The sequence below is a fragment of the Mytilus trossulus genome, chromosome 4, assembly GCF_036588685.1.
Source record: "Mytilus trossulus isolate FHL-02 chromosome 4, PNRI_Mtr1.1.1.hap1, whole genome shotgun sequence".
Lineage (NCBI taxonomy): Eukaryota > Metazoa > Mollusca > Bivalvia > Mytilida > Mytilidae > Mytilus > Mytilus trossulus.
The window spans coordinates 50611313-50637381 of NC_086376.1; the positions used below are offsets into that span (position 1 = coordinate 50611313).

General features: G+C 33.6%; 1 long non-coding RNA gene across 1 annotated transcript in view; it reads right to left on the bottom strand.

Moving 5' to 3' along the window:
* Positions 1-642: 642 nt before the first annotated feature.
* Positions 643-26069, bottom strand: part of LOC134713989 (uncharacterized) — a 31141-nt gene continuing 5714 nt past the window's right edge. The window contains exons 2-4 of the long non-coding RNA XR_010106455.1: positions 18225-18418; positions 10172-10270; positions 643-1200 (exon numbers count right to left, since the gene is read on the bottom strand). This is a non-coding gene — a long non-coding RNA (uncharacterized LOC134713989). The remainder of the gene's footprint in view (positions 1201-10171; positions 10271-18224; positions 18419-26069) is intronic.

A 26069-nucleotide genomic window follows, 5' to 3' on the forward strand; every position in this document is an offset into this window, starting at 1 on the left:
TAAGTAACTCGAGCAATGAAGAAGATAATAAGCGCGTTCTCCGTAAGCGCTCCGAATTGAAAACGCCAGTGCGGTTTAAAGATTTCATTTCCTTTTAAATTTAATGCTCACTTATATAATAATCTGCATTCGATGAAGATATAGAGACTTTAAAGGAGAAAAAAATGTCAGAATTATTTTGTTTCTTGTTGATAGTTATGTGTTTAGTTTATGCATATTGATAACATTTTTTTTTTTTTCATGTTCTTACAATAACAGAGATAATTAGTTGACAATTGTAAAGAGAGAGAGAGAGAGAGAGAGAGAGAGAGAGAGAGAGAGAGACTTTAAAGGAGAAAAGAAGTTGCGCCAATGTATTGTATTGATTGTCACATGTATTAATCTGTATCATCTCCCTTACTCCTTGTGTCATGATTATACATGTATGATTGATTGGGTATTTCCCTTTACTGTTTTCCGCCTCACGATCATTATTAAATGAGCCTTTCTAACGATCACATGTGTTATGTTTTCTCTGCTTACTGGCGCATAGAATGTCAAACTTTATTATTGTCAACATTTCGATTCCAGTTTGCCTGATAAAATACATTCTAACTTCATAGTAGACGATCACCAAAGCCCGCAAATAACTAATTAAACAAAAGCAAAATTATTTGTCCTTGAAATCTTTAAGAATACGCACAAAATATTTGATTATACATATTTAGAACTAGTCTTTACTACAGTTAATTACTTAATTAAAAAAAATATGTAATGTTTTTTCCTGAAGAGCACGTTTTACTCCAATTGAATGTGATTACTTTATACAGATATAGTATATATTCACTGATTATATATAGCAGTCATATTAAGTGACACAACATGTTCAGTGAATCTTGAATTTTAAAACAAAAGTATAATACGTAATGTAAAACAAAACACACTAAAATGCTTAACATAACATTAATCATTTGAAATGATTCAATAAATTTTGATTGAAAGCATATTCTATTGTGTGCGGTGTAGACATGAATTTAAAAAAAATAGAGAATTGTAAAAAATAAAGATCTCATTCTTCGTTGATTACCCAAACTTTAAATAAAACTACACATACAACGTAGCATCTTGTAATGTTTAAAAACACAAAAAGGATCTCCAATCTGTAATCTTGTAAGAAGTTATTTCGTTGAACTGGTCATTGTGATAACAAATAGGTAAAATCTGTAAATAGAAACGTCAATCGATTAGCAAAGCATATTTATATGAATATTTTGAATGTAAACTTAAGGTGTGTATAATTTTCTATTATTACCAGAATTTATAACGTCATAAATAAAAGGCAATGTCTGCGCGTACCCCATAGAGCGGACGCGAAGCCAATTTGGCCTTTGAAGGCTACCCATACCCGCAATTTTTACAATAAACTGTCATGATCGGGAATGAAACTTTGTTCTTGTTTACTGATATGATAACACATTTTGGTTATTTACTGATATTGTGAATTCAGTGAAGAGAATGACAAATGATAATTTGTATGTTAAAAGTACTCGAGTGTGAAAGTTATTTTCTAATAAAATCGAAACAGAAACAAAAATTTTAAAATATCTAAAATTAAAGTTTAAGTGTATGCATAAGGTAACAATCCATATATCTCTAAAACTAGATGCATTTATATATTTGTGATCATTTATCAGTATACATTTGAATGCACTTTTTTCGATCAAAAAGTACAGAGTAGTTATCCTCCTATTTTGTACAACGACATATTACAGTTAAATGTTCGGAAAACCAGTCATGAAGAAACTTTATTTAGATAAAAAAAAAATATTAATACTTTTGTTTTGTCTTCCTAGCTAGTGACTTTTGTAGCCATGGCGTTGTCAGTTTGTTTTAGATTTATGAGTTTGACTGTCCCTTTGGTATCTTTCGTCCCTCTTTTTGTAACCTCTCTCCTTGTTTTATATTTAAATTAAATAGTAACTGTGTACTGATGTCATGTACTGCCATTAAGGAAATACATAAATATATATAAAAAAGAATTAACTTAACCTGTTATAATTTTATATTTAAAGAAAAATATTCAAAAACTATTACCAGGGTCGTTTTTACGAAAGAGTATTAGGGACGTAGTAAAAATAAAGTTGGCATTGAACTTTTTTTGTCAAAGTCGAAATTTTGACATTTCAAATCTTAAAATCTCCGATTAATCATTTTTTTTCGCTACTGTTTGCATGACATCTACATCAACATAAAAACAAAACACAACAAAATATTAAACAAAGCAAAGTCAATCGCTTCAAATTTGAGTTGAAATTGGTGATCGACGCATCCTTCGAGGATAACAAAATCGTTCTTTAATAAAGTCATGATGATGCTCGTCCAACTGAGGAGAATCAAGCAACAAAAAGCAACATTTCTTTGCTACTCCAGGGAAATTAGGTCAACAAGAAACACGTCTTTTCCCTGTTTCAAAAGATAGCATACGAATCCCCCTTTTATCAGCTTTGTACTTGTTAAAACCTTATCGTTGTTCGCAACTCTCAATGCTCATCATGAAGAAGGACAATCCACAATAAATTATAGGAGAAATTAACTTCATAATTGATACGCAATATCGCCAATTTTTTTTTTTCAATATTGAATTAATAATGGATGTGATTGGATACTCTCCCTTTAAAAGTGTGTATAATTTTTTTTGCAATAAACAAAGGCATTTCAATTTTATCCGCAGCTAAGCCATATGATGACCATAGTTTAATGATTGTCACTATCACAGCTAACAGTAACAATTATGTAGACCATTAAACATAAATGGAAAAAAATATAAAAAGAAAGGATTATTTATGTAAACACACCTTGTTCAGCAATTACCCTGTCCCAATTCCATATGCATTTCGTATTGCATAACACATTGTGATCTCTAATAGTTATCGAAGGTACCAGGATTATAATTAAGAACGCCAGACGAGCGTTTCGTCTACATAAGACTCATCAGTGACGCTCATATCAAAATATGTATCAAGCCAAACAAGTACGAAGTTGAAGAGCATTGAGGATCCAAAATTCAAAAAGTTGTGCCAAAAACGGCTAAGGTAATTTATTCCTGGATAAGAAAATCCTTAGCTTTTCGATAAATTCAAAGTTGTGTAAACAGGAAATTAAAAAAAATTGACCACATAATTGATATTCATGTCAACACCTAAGTGCTGACTACTGGGCTGGTGATACCCTCGGGGACGAAACGACCACCGGCCAGCATTGGCATCGACCCAGTGGTGTAAATAGTTATCGAAGGTACCAGGATTATAATTTAGTACGCCAGACGCGCCTTTCATATACATAAGACTCATCAGTGACGCTTATATCAAAATATTTATTAAGCCTAACAATTACGAAATTGAAAGGCATTGAGGATCCAAAATTCAAAAAAGTTGGGCCAAACTTTCAATCAGCCACAATATGCAGACTAGGCGAATCGAGGATAAAGGGGTATTCAGAAAAAATACAAATGTCATATAATAAACCAAATGATATATTCACAGAAGTGCAGAGAAACCTTATTTTTTTAAAGCATGTTTATTAATATATTTATTCTCCGATGGTGATTTATTGATTAAGAATAAATACTGCATCGAGCTTAGTCGATTCTTAAATTGAGGGGTGGTAACTGCAATGGAAAATTTTGAGTCGTCTGCATCAGTCAAATGTTCTACCTGGATCGAAAATTCGAAATTTTGACCATTTTTTTCGAATGAATATTTCTTTGGTTTATAGTGTTGTTAAATATTTATTAAATATCTAATTTGATATAGACATGCTAGAACACAAAGTAGATTACTTTAGTTAATTATAAAAGTATTTAAATTTCATGATATATTTTTATATAATGAAAAAGGAACGACCGCACTATTAACATACGATAAATGAGGATTTCTTCGACTACACCTTTATCCGACATGTGTTATATTTTAGATTTCAAAAACTACCACCAATATTGCTCTATTTCCCAATGTAACCGTAAAAACTTTAAAACCTGTGATATACCAATATCTGATGCCAAAGTATTTTAACCACTTAAAGTCATGAAGATTTTAATTGCACTGCTTCCAATATTGTGTACGGTATTGACTGTACTCTTTGTGCATTGATCTACGTCGGGGGAACTCGACAAAGACAAAGACTCAATTTTAGAAGCCGTATTGGGCACAACTTTTTGGAACTTTTGGTCCTCATTGCTCCTTAACTTTGTACTTGTTTTGGCTTTCGATTTTTTTTCATCTGAGCGTCGATGGTTGGTTTCGTCGTGTGGCGTATTAAATTTAAAACCTGGTACCTTTTGTTAGCTATTATTCGTGTGTTTCTGTGTCCTATATGTTCTCCCATTTATTTGTAGTGTAGTACTAACATGTAATAATGCCGTTTTAATGTTATATTCAACATTGCCATAAAAGCGGAAGGTTTGGCATGCCACAAAACCAGGTTCAAACCACCATATTTTTTTATCAAAATGACGTTAGGAAAATGGCCATTGTTATATTATAGTTCGTTTCTCTGTGTGTTATAGTTTAATGTTATATTTGATGTGTTTGCCTCAGTTTTAGTCTGTAACCAGGATTTATGAATTTCGAACAGCGGTACAACTGTTGCCTTTATTTATCGTTGTCACCTAGATCGTAACTACATATAAGAAAGTGCATATTTAACCTTTAACGCATTTTACTATGTTATTTCTTTTTTAAAGGTTCTTTTATTTTTTCTGTTATGTATAATACATTTGTAATTCACATAATTAAAGGTAGTAAGTAACATGCTCTGAAAAAGCATGTTAAAAAAAGTAAAATCACAAAAATACCGAACTCCGAGAAGAATTCAAATCGGATAGTCCGCAATCAAAAGGAAAAATCCAAAATTCAAACACATGAAACGAGTAAATAACAACTAGCATATTCCTTACTTGGTACAACTATTTTCTTATCTAGAAAATGATGGATTTAACCTGGATTTATAACGAGTTTAACCTTTCACTTATATAACAGTCGCAAAAAAGTCATTTATATTGACAACGATGTGAGAAAAAAACAAACAGGCAATAATAGGTTAAAATGTCTTTAAAAACATGCATACAGCAGTGAACATTGTGTTATACTCTTTATCGCTATAATGCACTATGAATATTTCTGTATCACAAAAAAGAGATTAAATGTTGAACTTTGAAATAAGTACCCTATTTCCGATGATCATGCATTTTAATCCCACTAGATGAGTTAATATTTAAAAAAATGCACATATTATAATAGTAGAGATACTAAAGGCTTTGTTTGTGTCGATTAAGAGTTCAATCCTGACATTATCTTAATGCAGATCATGGACCCTATGGGCTTATAGCACTTTTCGTTCCATGAGGATAGGTTGTTTTTCATTAAATATGATAAATATTTGAGATAAATTATAGCAATTTTGTTCACTTTATTCAAAAATACTAATATCCTTATTTCCATAATAATCAAAGCACTTTTATTTGCAATCTGCCGTTTAAAAGGCCGAATCATCTCAGGATAAGGATGCTTACCCCCGCCGCATTTTTGCGCCTGTCTCTAGTCAGGAGCCTCTTGGATTTGTTAGTCTTGTATTATTTTAATGTTAGTTTCTTGTGTGCAATTTGGAAATTAGTCTGGCGTTCATTATCACTGAACTAGTATATATTTGTTTAGGGGCCAGCTGAAGGACGCCTTCGGGTGCGGGAATTTCTCGCTACATGTTGGTGACCTTTTGCTGTTGTTTTTTCTATGGTCGGGTTGTTGTCTCTTTGACACATTCCCCATTTCCATACTCAATTTTATTACACTTATGTGTGTTTCGAAAAGGAATTTAATTATTTCCTTTTTTTTAAAATGGAAATCTTAAGCCGGCGTTGGTTTTGAGGCCTTTTTTTTTACATCAGGATGGGTTGTTTAAGATAGGACGTGTATTAAAGGTAGGCGTGTTATTATTAAGCATTGAGAATATAGATGAATTAAGTTTTCCGGCATAACAAGTATAGTATTCAGAGAAATGAACAGAGAAATCGATATATAACGGAATTTATAGTTTGTTTTATCGAAACTATCATAAGAAAATAAGTCTTATAATTTTCGAAATTCCCCCAATATAGATTGATCTCCTTCTTATACAAAACAAAACTTTTTTTGACACCTGAAAACAACGTTGAATAGCATGCATTACCTTTAAATTCTAACACTAAAAACAGTTTCTCTAAATTGGTGATTTGTTTCAACAAAACCTATGTTTTTCACCTCAATTTTTTTATCTTAATTTCAACCAAAAAATATGAAATTGACTATCAAAGAAAATATAACTGTGAATTCAGATTTTAAAATCGGTTAAGACAGTATTCGCTTATCGTACGATGTAAAAGTGTGTATACATTACGATAACAATAGTACACATAATCCTTTTAATTATCTTTAGTGACTTGAAAGGTCTTGCAAGACGATTATGCATATATTGTTAAGGAATAAGAATATAAATAGGTGTTGAAATATCTAACAATCAATAGCACGAAGGAAAAGGGGGATGTCCCTCAGGGGGCTCACTACGTTTGCGCGCATTTGGGGATTAAAATGTTTTACGTTTGCGCGCAGCTTTTGATTACATTTGCGCGCATTCATTTTACAGGTAATCTCAGGTAAAAGTATAAATAAAAATTATATTAAATTATAAATGACTATATTTTTTTGGATTTTCATAACGGATATGACTATCAATTATTAATTTTGAAAATAGTTTGTTAATACAAATTATATATTGTGCATATTTGAATTCTAACAACAAAGTATAAACTCCGTTATAGCTTAAGGTCAAGTAACAATAAATCGGCTATGTCACAGATTGTCTTAAAATTTTGCAGACACCTTTATCTTGTTGATCGTATCTAAAAATCGAAGAAAAAATGTGCGGCTTTATCTCTTTGTTTCCATGTCTTATGAGACGTATACTAACTTAAGGAGTACTAATACTTTTAGATAGTTGAACACATTTAATAAATAAATAAGTACTATTACCTGTATTTTCCCTTAAAGATACTGTTTGAATTCTTGCAAAATAGGTGTACCTTACTTTAACTATCGAAAGGGGTACTGATACTTGTAAATAACTAAACAAATTGATAAATAAATAAGTATTATTACCTGTATTTTACCTGAGTTTACCTGTCAAAAAAATGCGCGCAAATGTAAGCAAAAGCTGCGCGCAAACGTAATGATTTTTGCGTGCAAACGTAATGGTAATGCGCGCAAACGTAATGCACCGCCCTCAGGCCAGATATCATCTTTAAAGGTTTGTATTTGAATGAAATAATTACACAACCTAAAAATTAACAAAAAAATCTCTGAAATTGACATTATCAAGATGCTTGATTTTTTGATTGACAACATATTTGTTACGTTCGGAGGACGTGTTTTTCAACAGCATTCCAATGGGAACCAATAGCACCCCTCTTCTTGTCGACTTGCTTTTTTATTATTATGAGGCGGACTTCATTCATACAGGAACTTCTTAGGAAGAAAGATAAGAAGTTAGAAATATCCTTTAATTAGATAAAGGAAGATGTGGTGTACTGCCAATTAGATAACTCTCCATCCAAATAACAATTTATAAAAGTAAACCATTATAGGTCAATGTATGGCCTTCAACACGAAGCCTTGGTTCACACCGAACAACTAGCTATAAAGGGCCCCAAAATAAATAGTATAAAACCATTCAAACGGGAAAACCACCGGTCTAATCTATACTTTCCGCTAAAAAGATGACGTTCTTTTACTGAATAATTCAAAATTTTGTGACTTTGTTGAACGCAGCTATCCCATCGAACTAGAGATAAAGAACACAAAAGATACAGTTACTTCGGCCTTATATCGTGACTTACATCCATCTAGAAATTGACAATGAGGGTCGGTTGAAAAAACAAAACTTTACGACAAAAGAGATGATTTCAGCTTTCCAATTGGGAACTTTCCGTTTCTAAGTAGCAACATTCCAGCAGCTCAGTGTGAAAAAAAAACATTTTTTTTTCTCCGGGTCAAAAACAAATTATATTTTTTTCTCCAAAAATTGGAAACAAACTTTTTTTTAAACAAATCCATAGCCCCCCCCCCCCCCCCCCCCCCCCCCGAACATCAAATGGGTGCTGCCTTAGCAAAAAGAAGGGGTTATGGTTTTTCTAACTGTATTTTAACGAACTTGAGATACTGCACAAACAAACAATTAGCCTCTCCCGTTTTCAGTAATGCATTTATGAGTGAATCGTTGATTGAGTAAAGACCAGTGGCAAATATTTCTGTCAGTGTGTACGTCCAATCGATTCGGGAAGACCTTTTCAAATGAATTATGTGTTCGGCAATGATGATGGATGAGTCTTGTTTGTCTTGATAATGGGTTAATAAGGCTAGGTAAAAAAAATTATAACAAATAAATATATCAAGTTTAGACAAATATTTCTTCAAAGAACTTTATTGATAAGTGTTATTAGTATCAATTTTAAATAAAAACCGCTTCTTTTTTAAATATTCATGGGAAAATTAAAGTTCTGAATGCCTAGTTTAGTGTACACTTAACCTACACAAGGCCTACATCGACTATCGACTGCATGTAGACAAAACATGATTTACACTACATGTAAACATTGAGTTTTATCAATGAGAAAGTAATGATGTTTAGTTTATGTGTGAGTTACACTAACACAACACCGAGTTGAGGTCAGTGTGAACACGGCCTTAGATGGTGCACATGATGTTACTAATTCATTTATTATGAGTGTAATGTGTTGTATTCCGAAATTGACATATTTGACCTAGATACGACAACCGTTCATGCTTGCTGTTCAAACTTTTTCCTCTGAAAAATCATAGTGCCAGCTGTTTGCTTCTTTACAAACAAAAAAGGGTGGTTCATAGAAGAGTCACACAAACGCTTTTACACTTATACTTATCGGACACAAAATTACCTTAATTGTCCTATTCAGAATCGAAAAATTGATGCAAGCTATACTTTATTGTAGATTTAACATAGGTAGGCATTGTATTCGTGTTATTTAAGCCCTCACTATCACTCGGGCAAAAATAATCACGAATATAATGCCTACCCATGTTAAAACTACAATAAATTATAGCTTACATCACTTATTTCTTACACAAATCATCTCTGTGTAGAGATATTTATTGGACACGTTTCATTCTTTTAAACTAGAATGAGATTAATCATTCGTGATAATTTTGAGAACATTTGACCGCCTAGCATTGCGCATCTTTATTGAGACGCCTTATTCCCTCCTCTAACTATGGTTGATAAAAAAAAACAGCTTTTGTTTCGGGAGGTGTTATCTTTCTGTAGATATTAGACAAGAACGTCTAAACAAAATACACGAAGTATTTCCATTCAAATAGTTATCAAAAGTACCAGGATTATAATTTTATACGCCAGACGCGCGTTTCGTCTACATAAGACTCATCAGTGACGCTCAAATCGAAATAGTTAAAAAGCCAAATAAATACAAAGTTGAAGAGCATTGAGGATCCAAAATTCCAAAAAGTTGTGCCAAATACGGCTAAGGTAATCTACTCCTGGGGTAAGAAAATCCTTAGTTTTTCGAAAAATTCTAAGTTTTTTTAAACAGAAAATTTATTAAAATGACCATATAATTGATATTCATGTCAACACCGAAGTGATGACTACTGGGCAGGTGATACCCTCGGGGACGAAACGTCCACCAGCAGTGGCATCGACCCAGTGGTGTAAATAGTTATCAAAAGTACCAGGATTATAATTTTATACGCCAGACGAGCGTTTCGTCTACATAAGACTCATCAGTGACGCTCAAATCGAAATAGTTAAAAAGCCAAAAAAATACAAAGTTGAAGAGCATTGAGGATCCAAAATTCCAAAAAGTTGTGCCAAATACGGCTAAGGTAATCTACTCCTGGGGTAAGAAAATCCTTAGTTTTTCGAAAAATTCAAAGTTTTGTAAACAGAAAATTTATTAAAATGACCATATAATTGATATTCATGTCAACACCGAAGTGCTGACTACTGGGCTGGTGATACCCTCGGGGACGAAACGTCCACCAGCAGTGGCATCGACCCAGTGGTGTAAATAGTTATCAAAAGTACCAGGATTATAATTTTATACGCCACTTACGTTTCATATTTCTTTGCTCCATCCTTACTCGTAATCCGGCATAAGTACTGCTGACTTGAAATTTTTCTGTTCACATGCTTTTAGTCTTTTTGCTTCAAGCTATACAGAAAAAAATATTCGTTCCATAAATTGATGATAAATTTAAGTACAATGTATTGCAATTGCATTTCAAACTTGTAGCATTTGAATAAAATACTCATATTCTATAGAATTTGAATATTTGATTATGAATAACGTTATTTTGAAGTTTATTGATTTGTACCCACTGCCATTCAATCACAACCTTATCATAAATGTAAAAACTTAATTTTACATCTTATTTAAAAAAAAAAAAAAGATGTGGTATGATTGCCAATGAGACAACTCTCCGCAAGAGATCGAAATGACACAGAAATTAACAACTATAGACCGTACGTCTTCAACAATGAGCAAAGCCCATACCACATAGGTAGCTATAAAAGGCCCCGAAATAACAATGTAAGATAATTCAAACGAGAAAACTAACGGCCTTATTTATGTACAAAAGATTGAACGAAAAACTAATATGTAACGCATAAACAAGGCAGACACATACATTCATAATGTGGCGGGGTTAAACATGTTAGCGGGATCCCAACCCTCCCCTAACCTGGGACAGTGGTATAACAGTACAATAAAAGAACGAACTATAAAAACAATTGAAAAAGACTTAAATCATCAGAAGGACAAAAATACAAGAAGACGTGGCCGGGTACTTGTACATCACAACAACAAAAAGACACTAGGTACAGATCTGAGAGTACACGCAGTAAACTGACAGATAGTTCAAAAATTGTATGACAAAATGACAAACTGTTGCAGAAGTACATTGAAGCAAATAAGTTCAAAGGGGCTTAACTCCTAGATAAAAAATTGAATCATAATTTCCTGTCGATATGCACATCTACATAGTAGAGGCTCCCACAGGGTACCCCCCTCAGGTCGCAAGGTCGCTTTTAAAATCGTCGCAAGGTCGCGAGGTCGTTTTTAAGGGAAATGTACAGGTCGCAGGTCGTTTTTCCCCACATTGAGGTCGGAAATCGTTTTTATATTCAAAGGGTCCATTTAAGTCATTGATGTGCCCTTGGGCTGGGTTGTTCTTGTTTTGTAAAATTGAGGCCAAGGGAGGCCATCTAGAGAAAGCCGTCTGTAAGTGGGAAGTTCCTGCTCTATTGAAGTTCGTGTTGTCAGCTCTAGATTTATTTTTTGTGTGGCATTTAATGATTAATATGTGATGTCTTCGTGCCATTAACGGCCATATCCGTTCTTTTCCATATTGAGACCAAAAACAGGACTTGAACTTTTCGATTTTTCAGAACAGTAGTTTTAACCAAACATTCAGTATTTCACTAATCCAAACCAATATTCATATTGAGCAAGTTCCCAGAACCCTTATAAAATCACCGGGGATGTAGAGCTGGATTTACCTACTGATACTTTGAGCACGATCTATAGACTGATGGTAACAAGGAAATGTCTTGAAGACAGGTGTGTCCCGCTCTGCGCTTATGTCCATTTTCGATGGGACTCCCCAATTTTTACACAGTTGTTAGTCCATATCATGATAAATACAAAGTACGGTTCAAATTTTCATGAAGATTCGACTTACAACTTTTTAGGAAAACCGAAAAACTATATTTACCGCAACAATGTTGTCTGGACATAAAACATGAAACTGATCATCAACTTAACTTGGATACATTTGTTTAGTTGGAGTACACACAGAGACGCTAGTAGCTAGTGCCCTATGCGCTAGTGATGACCATCGCCCATAGTATACTTGAAGCAATAACCCAGACCAACTTAAATCTTTTTTAAGGAACAAAAATGGTCCAAAAATTATCATAACTTGACAATTTGATAGCTTATCACAGGCTCTAGAAACAAAGAAATGAAGACTTCTAATCGACTATAGATACAAAAAGGGTCACGAATAGTTCAAAATTGATTATTTGAAAATTGCATGTTGATTTAAGATGAAAATCGAACTTAACTTGTACTTTATAGTGCTATTACCGCTATTCCCACTAGGCCACGATAGCACTACGATCTGAGAAAAAAATGCAAATTTTGATGATCGTAGTATGATCGTGTAGATCGCAGTAAGGTCGTATCACGGTCGTGGTGAGGTCTTCAAGATCGTGATGGGCCGGGTGGCCAACTTTGAACAATCGTGGTGTGGTCGTGTCGACATCAGATCGTAGAAGAAGCGTAGTGAGACCGCACTTAAGTCGTAGTAATATCGCAAAGGTCGCTGTACCATCGTAGCGAGAGCGTAGCGAAAGCGTGATTCTATTCGGAGAGACTGCACTACGATATCATAGCGACGTTATTACGACCTCACTTAGACCATCACGTTCTCAACGCGACCCAACTACGCTTCCACTACGACTATACCACGTTTACACCAAGCTGTTCAAGACCATAGTACGATTCTAGCACGCCCTTGCCGTCCTCATCACGCCCTCCTTACGACCTGACTACTTTCATACTACGACCATCATTCTCATTGTCATTTGCACATAAAATATTATTTATCTCCAGGTTTTGTTTGTCTGTATGTAGTTCTTGTCCTTTTTTCCTTTTTTTTTCTAATGGCTCAACCATATATAGATTATACCGTTGGTTTTCCCGTTTGAATGGTTTAACACTAGTTATTTTTGGGGCCCTTTATAGCCTTTCGGTGTGAGCCAAGGCTCCGTGTTGAAGGCCGTACGTACCTTGGCCTATATATAGGTTTACTTTAATAAATTGTTACTTGGATGGAGAGTTGTCTCCATGGCACTTATACCGCATGTTCCTATATCTATTGACACATCTGTGTCATCTTTGCTATCGTTCACCAAAATATCGTCATTTGAGCTTCATGGACCAGCAAAAGGTTGAAATTTAGGTTGGATTGGTCGGTCCGAGATCTCTGCTTGATCAAGATTCGTTACTATCAGAGCTCCCTCTGCCTCTACATCACCCTACCACTACGCCCACATGTTCTTTAACATTTTGGTGGCATGACTGTATTGTTTCCAAGAAATCTATGTACATGTATTAATCAGAAATAGAAGGAATGGAATGGTGTTGATATGGAACACGATGTTAACGTTATTACAGATAACGTAGTAAGACCGCAGTATGAACGTACAATAGTCGCTGTAAAAGCGTGGTAAGAACGTACAATAATCGCAGTAAAGGCGTGATAAGAACGTACAATAATCGCAGTAAAAGCGTGGTAAGATCGTGTTGCAATCGGATAACTCGATCGTGGTATGGTCGTAGTGAGAACGTGATGAACGTAGAAAGATCTTGATAGGCGTAGAGATCGCAGAATAAGCGCGGTGAGAACGTGGTCTAATTGTAGCGGGATCTATTTTAGATCGTGGTGAGCTTAGAGCGATCGTGGTCTAGTAGGACTAGGGCTTAAACAATTGGGAACAAACGAAATAAATCCTTGATTCGTTCTCAAGTTTTCATCTGGATACCACCATGGGACGGTACGACAGATGGAAGTACGGACAGATATCCAACCATCAAGCCATGTAAAACTTCTCTACTGCGTGTAGTGGGGTATAATATAGTAGACAAAATTGTGACCGAGATGGCCGGAAAAACAGTATGGGTGACATGTGATTTGGGCATTTTATTTCATCAGATCGGTCCGATGACGCCAGCCGATTGTTCATCCCGATCTAGTTCTACTAGTGGGAAGAACTTTCAGTCATGGGGGAAGGGGCAAATAGGCTGAGACAGAGAACCAGTAACCGCGCGCCGTTTTGCCGATCTGTCAATTAACAATAGGGAACAGAAAATCGTCCCTTAAGTCGTAAATTGTAGTGTCGAGTATCCCGTTTAAACCCGACATTTCTTAATCTAGGAAAGGACGGTTATTATCGTTTAAATTAGATTTATTTAAAGTAAGTTCCTTGGGATAAATGTCAGCAGTATATGGAGACAATTCTTGATTATTTAATGAAAATGAAAATTAAATGCAATATCGACGGGTCTTTACTGAGTTTAGTCATAAACTGTGATTCATAACAGTACAATAAACTCATCATAGATACCAGGATTGAAATTTTATATCTACGCCAGACGCGTGTTTCGTCTTCAAAAGACTCATCAGTGACGAATCAAAATATGTTTCAAATGCCAAATAAATAACAAACTCCAGTCTGTTTTTAAAGGGGCACAGTTAGTGTCCATACGGATATCTATAACCTTTCTGTGTGTTTTTTTTAGCTTACCTGGCCCAAAGGGCCAAGTGAGCTTTTCTCATCACGTGGAGTCCGTCGTCCGTCGTGTGTCGTCCGTCGTGTGTCATCCGTCGTCCGTCGTGTGTCGTCCGTCGTCGTCGTCGTCCGTCGTTAACTTTTACAAAAATCTTCTCCTCTAAAACTTCTGGGCCAAATTTAACCAAACTTGGTCACAATCATCATTGGGGTATCTAGTTTAAAATAGGCTAAATATAGAACATAGGGGTAAAATGCAGTTTTTGGCTTATAACCCAAAATCCAAAGCATTTAGAGCAAATCTGACGTTGGGTAAAATTGTGTATCAGGTCAAGATCTATCTGCCCTGAAATTTTCAGATGAATCTGACAAACCGTTGTTAGGTTGCTGCCTCTGAATTGATAATTAATGGAAAATTTTGCTGTTTTTGGTTATTATCTTGAATATTATTATTGATAGAGATAAACTGTAAACAGCAATTATGTGCAGCAAAGTAAGATTTACAAAAAAGTCAACATGACAAAATGGTCAGTTGATCCCTTTAGGAGTTATTGCCCTTTATAGTCAATTTTTAACCATTTTTCGTAAATCTTTGTAATCTTTTACAAAAATCTTCTCTGAAACTGCAGGGCCAAATTATTCCAAACTTGGAAACAATAATTTTTGGGGTATCTAGTTTAAAAAATGTGTGGCGTGACCCAGTCAACTAATCAAGATGGCCGCCATGGCTAAAATAGAACATAAGGGTAAAATGCAGTTTTTGGCTTATAACTCAAAAACCAAAGCATTTATAGCAAATCTGACCTGGGGTAAAATTGTGTATCAGGTCAAGATCTATCTGCCCTGAAATCTTTAGATATATCCGACCACTCGTTGTTGGGTTGCTGTCCCTGAATTGATAATTTATGGGAAATTTTGTTGTTTTTGGTTATTATCTTGAATATTATTATAGATAGAGATAAACTGTAAACAGCAATAATGTACAGCAAAGTAAGACCTGAAAATAAGTCAACATGACCAAAATGGTCAATTGATCCCCTAAGGAGTTATTGTCCTTTATAGCCAATTCTTAAATATTTTCTTAAAATTTGTAAATTTTTACTAACATTTTCCACTGAAACTACTGGGCAAATTCAGCAGAGATAGAAATAATTCTAAGCAGCGAGAATGTTCAGTAAAGTAAGATGTACAAACACATCACCATCACCAAAACACAATTTTATCATGAATCCATCTGCGTCCTTTGTTTAATATTAACAAAGACCAAGGTGAGCGACACAGGCTCTTTAGAGCCTCGGGGTTTTTTTTGTTTTTTTTTTTTTTTTGGGGGGGGGGTCATATTGACCTTGCTCTGTACTTATTCATCCCGTTTTTGTTTTATTGTGTTTTGGTAGACTTTGGTATTCTTGTCTTTCGTTTTTACTTATGTGCTTTGTCTATATAATGGGGTTTTTTTTTGTTTCTTTGTTACAGATTTTTTTTTTAGACATTAAGATTATAACACAGTGTTGACTGATTTGCTTATTGTGTCTGTTTGTTTTGTTAACACATCGTTGTCAATATGATAGAAATTTTATACTGTCATACAAGTGAAAGGTCAATAGCTAGTAAACCAGGTTTAATCAACCATTTTCTACATAAATTTTCTGCTAAATATGAAGCAGATTTATAAGTTTCGGTAGTGCCTTTAATTTCAAGTTCACATGAATATATTAAATGTGAGTGATAACTGAATCTACTATTATTAAGAGACAGTATATCATCAATATACCGAAAGGTGAAATTAAAAGACTGGGCTTATTTCTTTTCTCCTCTCTGTACAAGCCCTTGGATAAATTCATGGTACCAATTGGGATTCCAATAGTCTGTTGGAAGACCAAACCTCCAAATTCAACAAATATGTTGTCAATTAAAAAGTCCAGCATGGCAGTGATATCCTCGTCGGTATATTTTTTCCTTGACTCTATGATTTTTCACAAAGTAAGCTGAATTTCAGACCAAAAACTAGATATGTAAAATGTCTAGTGCCTTTTTTGTTAAAGAAACATAAGCTGACGAGTTCTTTCAGTCGAGCTTTGAGTTTAGTATGTGGAATAGTGGTATAAAGAGTTGAAAAAACAAAGGTTTCAATTTTGGTACAATGTTTTAATGATTAAGATTTTAAATTCACCAATAACTCTTCTGAATTTTTTAGTATCAACAGGGTTGGTGTAGGAATACGATAAGAGAAGATTGATCCTTAAAGTTAGAAGGAATGTTGCTTTTTACTCTTTTATGGTGAAGAATATTACTTATATTTATAGCATCAATACCCTTGTTTGTGAATTTCAAATTGAAGAATGAACGTTTTTGCAGTTCCTCCGAATGTTGAAAACGGGTCTGAATAATTTATCGTTAGCAATATCCATCACCATGGCAAATATTCCGTAGATCGACTATCTGTTGTGTGGCATTCTTCACACGCTTTCAATAGAGAGTTCAGTCTAGAAAGCGGAAGTGAGTACAGTTTAGAGCGAATGTGAAGATATTGACTTGATATTTGGTATAATTGTTTTATCATGACAAGTTATAGATCGAGTTTTACTTTTGTTCCAGTGTGACGACTTTTTCAGAGTTATGATACTTGAACTTAGAAAATTCGCTCAAATAATAATTTATTCGCATTAATTTTGTTTTGGCTATGCCTGAAGATATTTCGTTTGGTGATTGGTATGCAGTTACATATATATCATGACAAGTAACAGATCAAGTTATAATTAATCAATTTCCACATTTGTTTTTATCATGGCAGATATTGGTTTGCTATTTGTTATATAGATAACATCATAACAAGTTATGGATTAAGTTAGCATTTTGTTTTAACCTGTATCCAATACTAACATAATGTCTGTTAAAATAATCTAGCTATTTCTGATATCAAACAGGCATGATTTTTTATATTGGTGTACTGCATATCCAGTAAAAAAAACAACGACAGATGACTGCGATTTCATGTACAACAACAATCAATATAAATCTGAGTGCTTAAATTAATTCTAATCTTTGAAATTAATTGCCGAGTTTGGCATATTTTCCTGCAAAGTCAATTTGTTATCTGTGTTCCATAATACAATATCAACCCACTTTTTAACTTTTTTAAACCTTCTGAATATATATATATTTGGTTTAAAAACGGATAACTGAATGGGGTTTCCTAGTTGCATTACAGTATGTTATTACAAATTGGGAATTTGTACTTGTGTATCTTTTTTTAATGTTGACCTGCTTAACATTAAAACAAATTCGTGAAAAAACGCGGTATTTTCCTGCCTTTTTGACTATATATTATTGTTATCAGAACAAGTACTTTTTTTAAAAGTTTAGTCGAACTAAATGGTCATCTAAGGTACCAGGTTTATTATCTAATACGTCAGAATGCGCGTTTCATCTACATAAGACTCATTAATAACGCTCAGATCAAAATAGTTATAAAGCCAAATAACTTCAAAGTTGAAGAGCACTGAGGACCCAAAAGTTGTGTCAAATACGGCTAAGGTAATCTATGCTTGGGATAAGAAAATCCTTAGTATTTCGTAAAGGTCATTATTTGTAAACAGGAAATTCAAATAAATATGAACATATAATTTATATTCATTGAAGTGCTGAATACTGGGCTTGTGATATACTCGGGGTCGAACGTCCACCAGCAGTGATATCGACCCAGTGGTGTAAATAGTTATCAAAGATACCAGAACAATAATTTAATAAACGGATCGAATTTTCTGCCTCAATTAATCTTTGTCAGTGTTAATGATCACAGACACTTAATATACCTGTATTAATTGAGAAACAATTCTCAAGACATCCGAGTCGGTTTGGCAATGTTGATACGATGACTCTGAGCGTTTTCCATTTCCAGCACCTCCCCATCCAAAGGTATGTGCCCATTGTGTTGAACATGGTAGACTTAGTGTAATAATGAATAATAGGCATAACTGTATTGAAACGGTTGACATTCTTTTAAAATCTACAAAATAAATATATAATTTATAAGATAAATGAAGATGTGATATTATTGTGAAAAAAGTGAAATCACAAAATTACTGAACTCCGAGGAAAATTCAATTTTCAAACGAATTAGACAAATATGAATAAGAGACGAAATAAGGTTACTGGTCATCCGTAACGGTCGTGAACTATAAGAGAACTTATAATACAGACCATGAAGTTACAAAAAGAAGGGCTGATTAATGTACTATAAACGATTAAAAATGATCAATACTCAATAATAGCTAAACAGTTAAAGAATTACACTCTCATGACTGCGGACAGACACAAACAGTATTTTGCGGGGTAAAATAAAGGCAACAGTAGTATACCGCTGTTCAAAACTCGGAAATCGATGGACAAAAAACAAAATCGGGGTAACAAACTTTAACTGAGGGAAACGCATCATTGGAATGGCCTTTCTAGAGTTCTGGGATTTTAGAAAAACGAAGAGTTTTGAGACGTGTCATTCGAATGGCCTTTCTAGAGTTCTGGGATTTTAGAAAAACGAAGAATTTTGAAATATCAATATTTATTGTTATTGGTGTATCTTACAAATTGATAATATGCTATCGTTAAATTTGAAGTTTTACAAGTCCAGTGATGTCTTTATATTTCAAAGTTACATACAATATACTGAAGTTTTATGTTCTTTTTACTATGATAGTTTTTCCTTGGTCTACGGTCTTTTAACAGGGATCTGGACTGAGTATTTACATCAAACCCTAGTAGCATGTCCCGGCAGGGCCACATAAAGGTGACCGGCGAATTTCTAATTTAAATGACTGCGCCCATGTTAAATAATACAACATGAAAATATTTGATAAACATGTAAAAATTGTAGTCTTTAAATAAAGAAGATTTCTAGCGTTATACATATTTGGGAATAAATAGCTCATCTATTATCTTTGGGTAGTGTTGTATATATATATTTATAGGAAGATGTATGTCTTGTATTAACGTCACAGGATTTTTACAAAGCCATATGAGCATAGAGTTTGTCAAGAGCGGAAAATCAGGTTCATGTTGTTTATTCTTTAGTTTTCTATGTTGTGTCATGTGCACTATTGTTTTTCTGTTTGTCTTTTTCATTTTTAGCCATGGCGTTGTCAGTTTGTTTTAGATTTACGAGTTTGACTGTCCTTTTGGTATCTTTTGTCCCTCTTTTAATTCTCCGAAAGAAATTTTGCCGATAAATTTCTTTACAAATTAGGGGAGAACAACTCTGGATAGCTAACTAGAAAGAAAAACAAACATTGGAGAGTTTACTTTTGATCAATATATATGAAACTAAATAAAGTCAGAAGATATAATGCTTTCTTTGTGAGTGAAAGTTTAACGAATTAAAAAATTAATCTGTAAAAAAAATTATTATTATAATGATAATAATAGTTGTATTTAAATAGAGTTACTCAACATTTTGATTAAACCAATGTTCAATAAAACTTGAGAATTTTACATACAACCATTAAATTATATTTATGTGGAATTCGGTTTTATTATATCCAAAGTAACTTTTACCATCCGTTTGATTTCACAAATGAATCGACACTCAATAGACTCAATATGACAATGCGCGCCGTCAAACCTATACAAGGAGAGCATAATCCAAAACCACGTCTTCTTACTACTTTTCAAGGACTTGGGAGAATTTGCAATTCTCTTAAGGCAGGTGTTTCTCTACCTTTACTGGTTGTATGTTATAAACGGCCTGTACAGTAGCCTTTTTTTTGATTTTTTAGATGGGGTTAATTTACAGTTTCAAAACATTTTGATTTTACTGTAAATCTAAGTGAAACGGATGTTGAGATTCTCGATTCTTATGCTATTTTACACCTTAAAACTTCAAAAAACAGATCTTTTTCGTAAAGGTGTCAGTATACAGCTTCACAAATCCGATCATACCATTTGTCCTTTCTCTGCTGTTCAAAGGTATATTGCAGTCAGGAAGGGTAGAGAACCATTTTTTTGTTTTTCATATCCATTGTTTGTCAAAGAGAATGGTAACGCTTTAGAACGGGACTTTTTCGTCAGAGGTATAAGACATGTAATAGATATTTGTGGGTACAACTCAAGCTGATACACTGGTCATTCCTTTAGAATTGGTGCCAGAACATCGGCAGTATCTGTTAATATTCAAGATCATCTTATCAAAACACTTGGTCGGTGGACATCAGACAGTTATTGTCGTTATATTCGTATTTCCAAGGACACTTTTCGAAAAGCACAAAAGTTACCTGAGTCATATTTGATATGTGGACATTATAGAACTTGAATGGATTACCAAGAACAATGCACATTAATGTGAACTTGTTGACCATTATTGAACTTTTATGCGAATTAACTATACTTGTTATGAAGTATTCAGCCATGCGAAGAGTTGCTGTTTTTCTTGCGATACACTTGGCCCTATATTTATACAATATCGTTTTAAAATAGCAGAAGAAACAATGTATTTTTACTTTAAGCCTTATCTATAGTGACATTTATTTGAATTCGAATTTACCGATTTCATAGATTATTCAGCCGTTCGCAGAGTTGCTGTTTCCTCCTGATACATGTGGATTTATATTTTACTGTATTTACAGAACTTGTGTCATTGAGTTTTTTTGCCAAAAAAAAAAACCCGCGTATTTTAATTAAGAACCTGCTTGGAATGTGAACAGAAACACATGTGAACCTTTTAATCGTATTAATATTCAGCCATGTGACGAGTTGCTGTTCTATTTTTCTAGATACACTTAAACTTTACATTTATGTTATATATGTATGTATTCATTTTTATGCCCCCTTTTGAATTCCACCTCACTTAAAATCCTACTACTTGGGGGATTACTTAGCTCATATTTTTTTTTAATTATTCATATAATCTGAGCAATGGCCATTCATTGCATTTTTCATCACTGGTCAGTCTTTTAAATGACAATTTGACAAATGACAAAATATCCCCCGAGTTCTATCAACTTACAACTCACATTTCATTAGTTATACTATAGTTGATAGGACAGGTCACGTCGAATTTCCTGTCAACCACTGTTTCGCAAGCATCAATAGTTCGCAAAAGCTACGCTTTACAACATCAGGATTCAGGGAATTCGACGGGAAAATATTTTCATAATTAGCAAAAATGATTTCAAAATTAGCTGAGATGATTTCCCAAGGGCAATACTTATATAATTTTATTTTTTGTAATAAATTTTATATTTCATTTATATTATGTCACTTAGTACAGGTCACTAGGTACAGGTCGTTAAGGTCAATTACAGGTGTATACCAGTAGACGATAATCAATGAGTCCTTAACTATGTCACAACGTAGCTAATTTACAGTTTTACTTCATGGTGAAACAGTGTGGTTATAAAATGCATACATACAAAAATATAACATTTGGTGTATAATTCATTGGATATTACGATCACGTGTTCCAAATGTTATTTTGGTATCCGTAGCATTATTTCTATTTTTACGTATATTGACGCTATGTTACTATTTTTATGTAAATTGGTGGTCAATATAAAAAAATCTTGCGAAATTTAGAATGATGAGGTCACGGACGTCTGACAGTACAACCACAGAAAAAGAGCCACATCAGACAACTGAAAGAAAATTTGCAAGTTTCTCATTGAATATTTCAAAAACATGCAGACGCTAAGAATACAAGAAAGCTAATGCAACATGTAATGAAGTTGTTAAAAAATACTGATATTTTCAATATTATGAATACAATTTCAAAAGTACACAGAAAGAACATTGAACGTAATTTTCCTAATAGATAATTATTTCATATGTTATAATTATATGAACTAAGGACCATCACTACGTTATATTTTTTTCATATGGACCTGTTTGATTATATTCGTTTAAACATGTTTATTTATAGTGGATTGGGAAACAAGTAATGGCAACTTATATTAATCTCTTTCCACTTTGCGGGTACGAGTGCTGCCTTGTATCGGCATTATAGTCTGCTCTTTTTCGAAATCTACAAGGTTGTATTTTACGTGCGTCATTTATCGTCCCTTTCCAACGGAAAATCATCGTTTCTCAAGACCATACCCGCAAGTGGTGTCAAGGGCGAGCCGACAATTCAGTCCCTGAAATTTTCTCATGGGGACCAAACCAGGAACCTTTGTGTTAGTAGTCCTATGAGCTAACCACTACATCATGACTTAGTCTTCGGTCAATATAATCTGTACAGGTTCATTTATAACGTATTGACCTTGTCAAAAGTCCAAAATTGATCAATATTCCAAAGACAATATACCTATAGAATACAATGAGGTTTAAATTTCAAGCTGTTATAATATAATGACATGTAAGAGTATTTGAACGCAGATACAATTTTTTATCTTTTAATTTGTATTTGTATAATTCTGTATGTGATTTAGGGACAATCAAATTTTCTGATGATGAGATTCGAGTACTGTACAATTTTTCTGATTTGAAGGCACACAATGATTTGATAAATATTTTGGAGTCAGTTATTATCCTGATAACTATCATGATTGGTACATTAATAATGACCTGTGGTAAAGTTTTCTCTTAGAATCGAGAATTATTCCGGAATCCTTAAATAGTTATCAAAGGTACCAGAATTATAATTTAATACGCCAAACGCGTGGTTCGTCTACATACGACACATCAGTGAAGCTCAGATCAAAATGGTTAAAAAGCCGAACGAAAAAATCAAGGAAAATGGGTAAATTTCGAAAGATTATTTGACAGGAAAAATAGAGCGCATACGTCGACAACGAACTCTTTTAAAATAATGTTTGTGAAGACCTTTAACATGTCTTATTTGAATATTAAGCTTGTCGACGCCTGCGCTCTATGTTTCATGGTCCTTTTTGTTGGTTGAAATCCAGCTGATTTTGTCAAATTTCACAAAAAAACCTTATCTTACCTTTTTGGGATGTAAAACTTAACGTGTTAGAATTAAACTTTGACAAAAACAGCTCTGTTTAATTTTCTTACATGTCTTTAAGGCAACTTAAAACAATTATTGTCTTGTAACCATGAACTTTATACTAAATAATTGGGGCCAAATATGGCACTACCGAACTTACTCCTTTGGACGAATTATATATTTTTTTTAATTTGAATCTCATATGACTTTAAGCAGTTTTATAGATAGTTTCCGAATATCGTGTTCGTTTGAAATATTCTAGTGCCCTTTTTTTTTTGGCACTTTTAGTTAGTTTAGTTTATTGAATAAATACACATTTTTACCTATATGGGTTGAAGGCATACATAAATCAACATAATATTTTTACAATACATCATAGAAAAAGCAACAACAAAAGAACAAAACATAATATACATATATGTATCTATCATGCAGTTGTTGAGTCCACCCTCCTCAATGACCATGACTTTTTAACAAATGGAGTAGCATACTGCATAATTGACGGACACGAAAGACATAAAACCAATTTATCCAAATTATTCATATTATCTTTATCGGAATAGATATTTCTAACTTTCTACTTTCTGCAGTTTTAGTAAACTCAATTGAAACATTGTTACAGTTCCCCCATACTAAACAACAATTATCCAAAAGTGGAAGAATATATAATGCATTGTAAAATAGAATTCGTGCATTACAATTAAAGTATTTCTGGTTTCATTGTAATAACGCCAATAAAGAATTAAGTTTTTTGAGACAGCATTGCGTAAATAAAAAACAATACTAAGGACTTTTCTTAGTGAATTTTATTAATATTTTGGCCATTAATAGCATATTCAATGCGTCATTGCACATGACAGTTTTTGTTTTGAACCTATACACATTGTCTTTATTTGTTACACTTTTACTAACATTTTATTTTCTGAAACAGTGTTAAGTGCCTGACTTGCATACTTTTGGTCTTTTCCAATCTCAGAAATAGTGCTATCATCAGCAAAAAGATCAGTGCTATGATGAGGACAAGATAAAGGCAATGCTGTTTTTTAATGATTCATCAAGATACACACAAAGGATTAAATTCGTTTATCTCGTTGACGTTTCATCATTAAACTTGTTTTGGACCATATGTGTATTTTGACCATACGCGTATGATCTGGTAATTAATACGATACTCGTTGATCAGTTACCTTTACTGTTATTTTGCACCTTTCGAAGTGTCATAAATAAAGAAGCTTTAAATAATTCATTTTTTTCTCACAAAATAAAATTGAGAATGGAAATGGGGAATGTGCCAAAGAGACAACAACCCGACCATAGAGCAGACAACATCAGAAGGTCGCCAACAGGTCTTCAATGCAACGAGAAATTCCCGCACCCGGAGGCGTCCTTCAGCTGGCCCCTAAACGAATATATAATAGTTCAGTGCTAATGAACGCCATACTAAACTCCAAATTGTACACAAGAAACTAAAAGTTAAAAAAAATACAAGACTAACAAAGGCAAGAGGCTCCTGACGTGGAACAGGCGCAAAAAACACTATATGTCGACAGCAAAAAGGCTTAAAAGATATCTGAATGAACCGTTAAACAAGAAATCAACTGTTCTACTGATACATATGCAGGTATGCCGTTGAGCCCTTTTTGTATTAATTTTGGTTTTTATTTTTCAATTACATTTTCGCACATTAAAATGTCTTAATCATTGCATGATTTTAAAGTTACTTATTCAATTAGTGAATGCTTCTATTTCAATTGTACGATTTACAGTTACGGTTGTTTGAACGTGCTGCTACTTTTTTCTTATGTTGAAAATAAATAATAAGAATTTTAACACTTTTGTAAAGATCTAATTAGAAGAAAATACATAACAATTAATCTATAAACGGCATGGGGAAATAACACATGTCATAAACGCTCGGGCGAAATTGTCGCCAGCGTAAAAAAGCTTTAAATCAAAACAAGCTTAATTTCGAGCGTAACACTGGTTATGGCTAACAAGGCTGTGAATTTTGCAATTTATCCGTTTTTGTTCTGTAGCTAGTCACCACTTCAGTTTAATCATGTATATCTATTGTATAATCATTTTATAAAATTTACTGTCTGCTAAGGTATGAATTATTCTAAATTCTAAATAATATTAAAGGATGTTCTTGTCCCAGGTGCTCAACCATGGCCGTATTGGTAACGACTTTTTGGAACTTTTGGTCCTCAGTACAATTCAGCTTTTGCTTGTTTTGGCTTTCAAACTTTTTTCATCTGGGCGTCGCTGGTTATTCTTGTGTGGACGTGGAGCACGTCTGGCGTATTACATATTTAACAAAGTACCCTTTGTTGGCTATTCATCGTTTGTTTCTCTTTCCTATATTTTCTCCCATTTATTTGTATTGTAGTTTTGTCATGTAATGTTGTCATTTTAATGTTATAATTAACATTGCCGTTCAAGCGGGATGTTTGGCATGCCACAAAACCAGGTTCAACCCACCATTTTTGTCTAAAAATACCTGTACCAAGTCAGAGAAATGGCCATTGTTATATTGTAGTTCGTTTCTGTGTGTGTTACAGTTTAATGTTGTGTTTCTGTTGTGTCGTAGTTCTCTTATATTTGATGCGTTTCCCTCGGTTTTGGTTTGTAATTCGGATTTGTTTTTTCTCTATCGATTTGTGAATTTTGAACAGCGGTATACTACTGTTAACTTTATTAAGCAAAACATTTAGACAATATGACT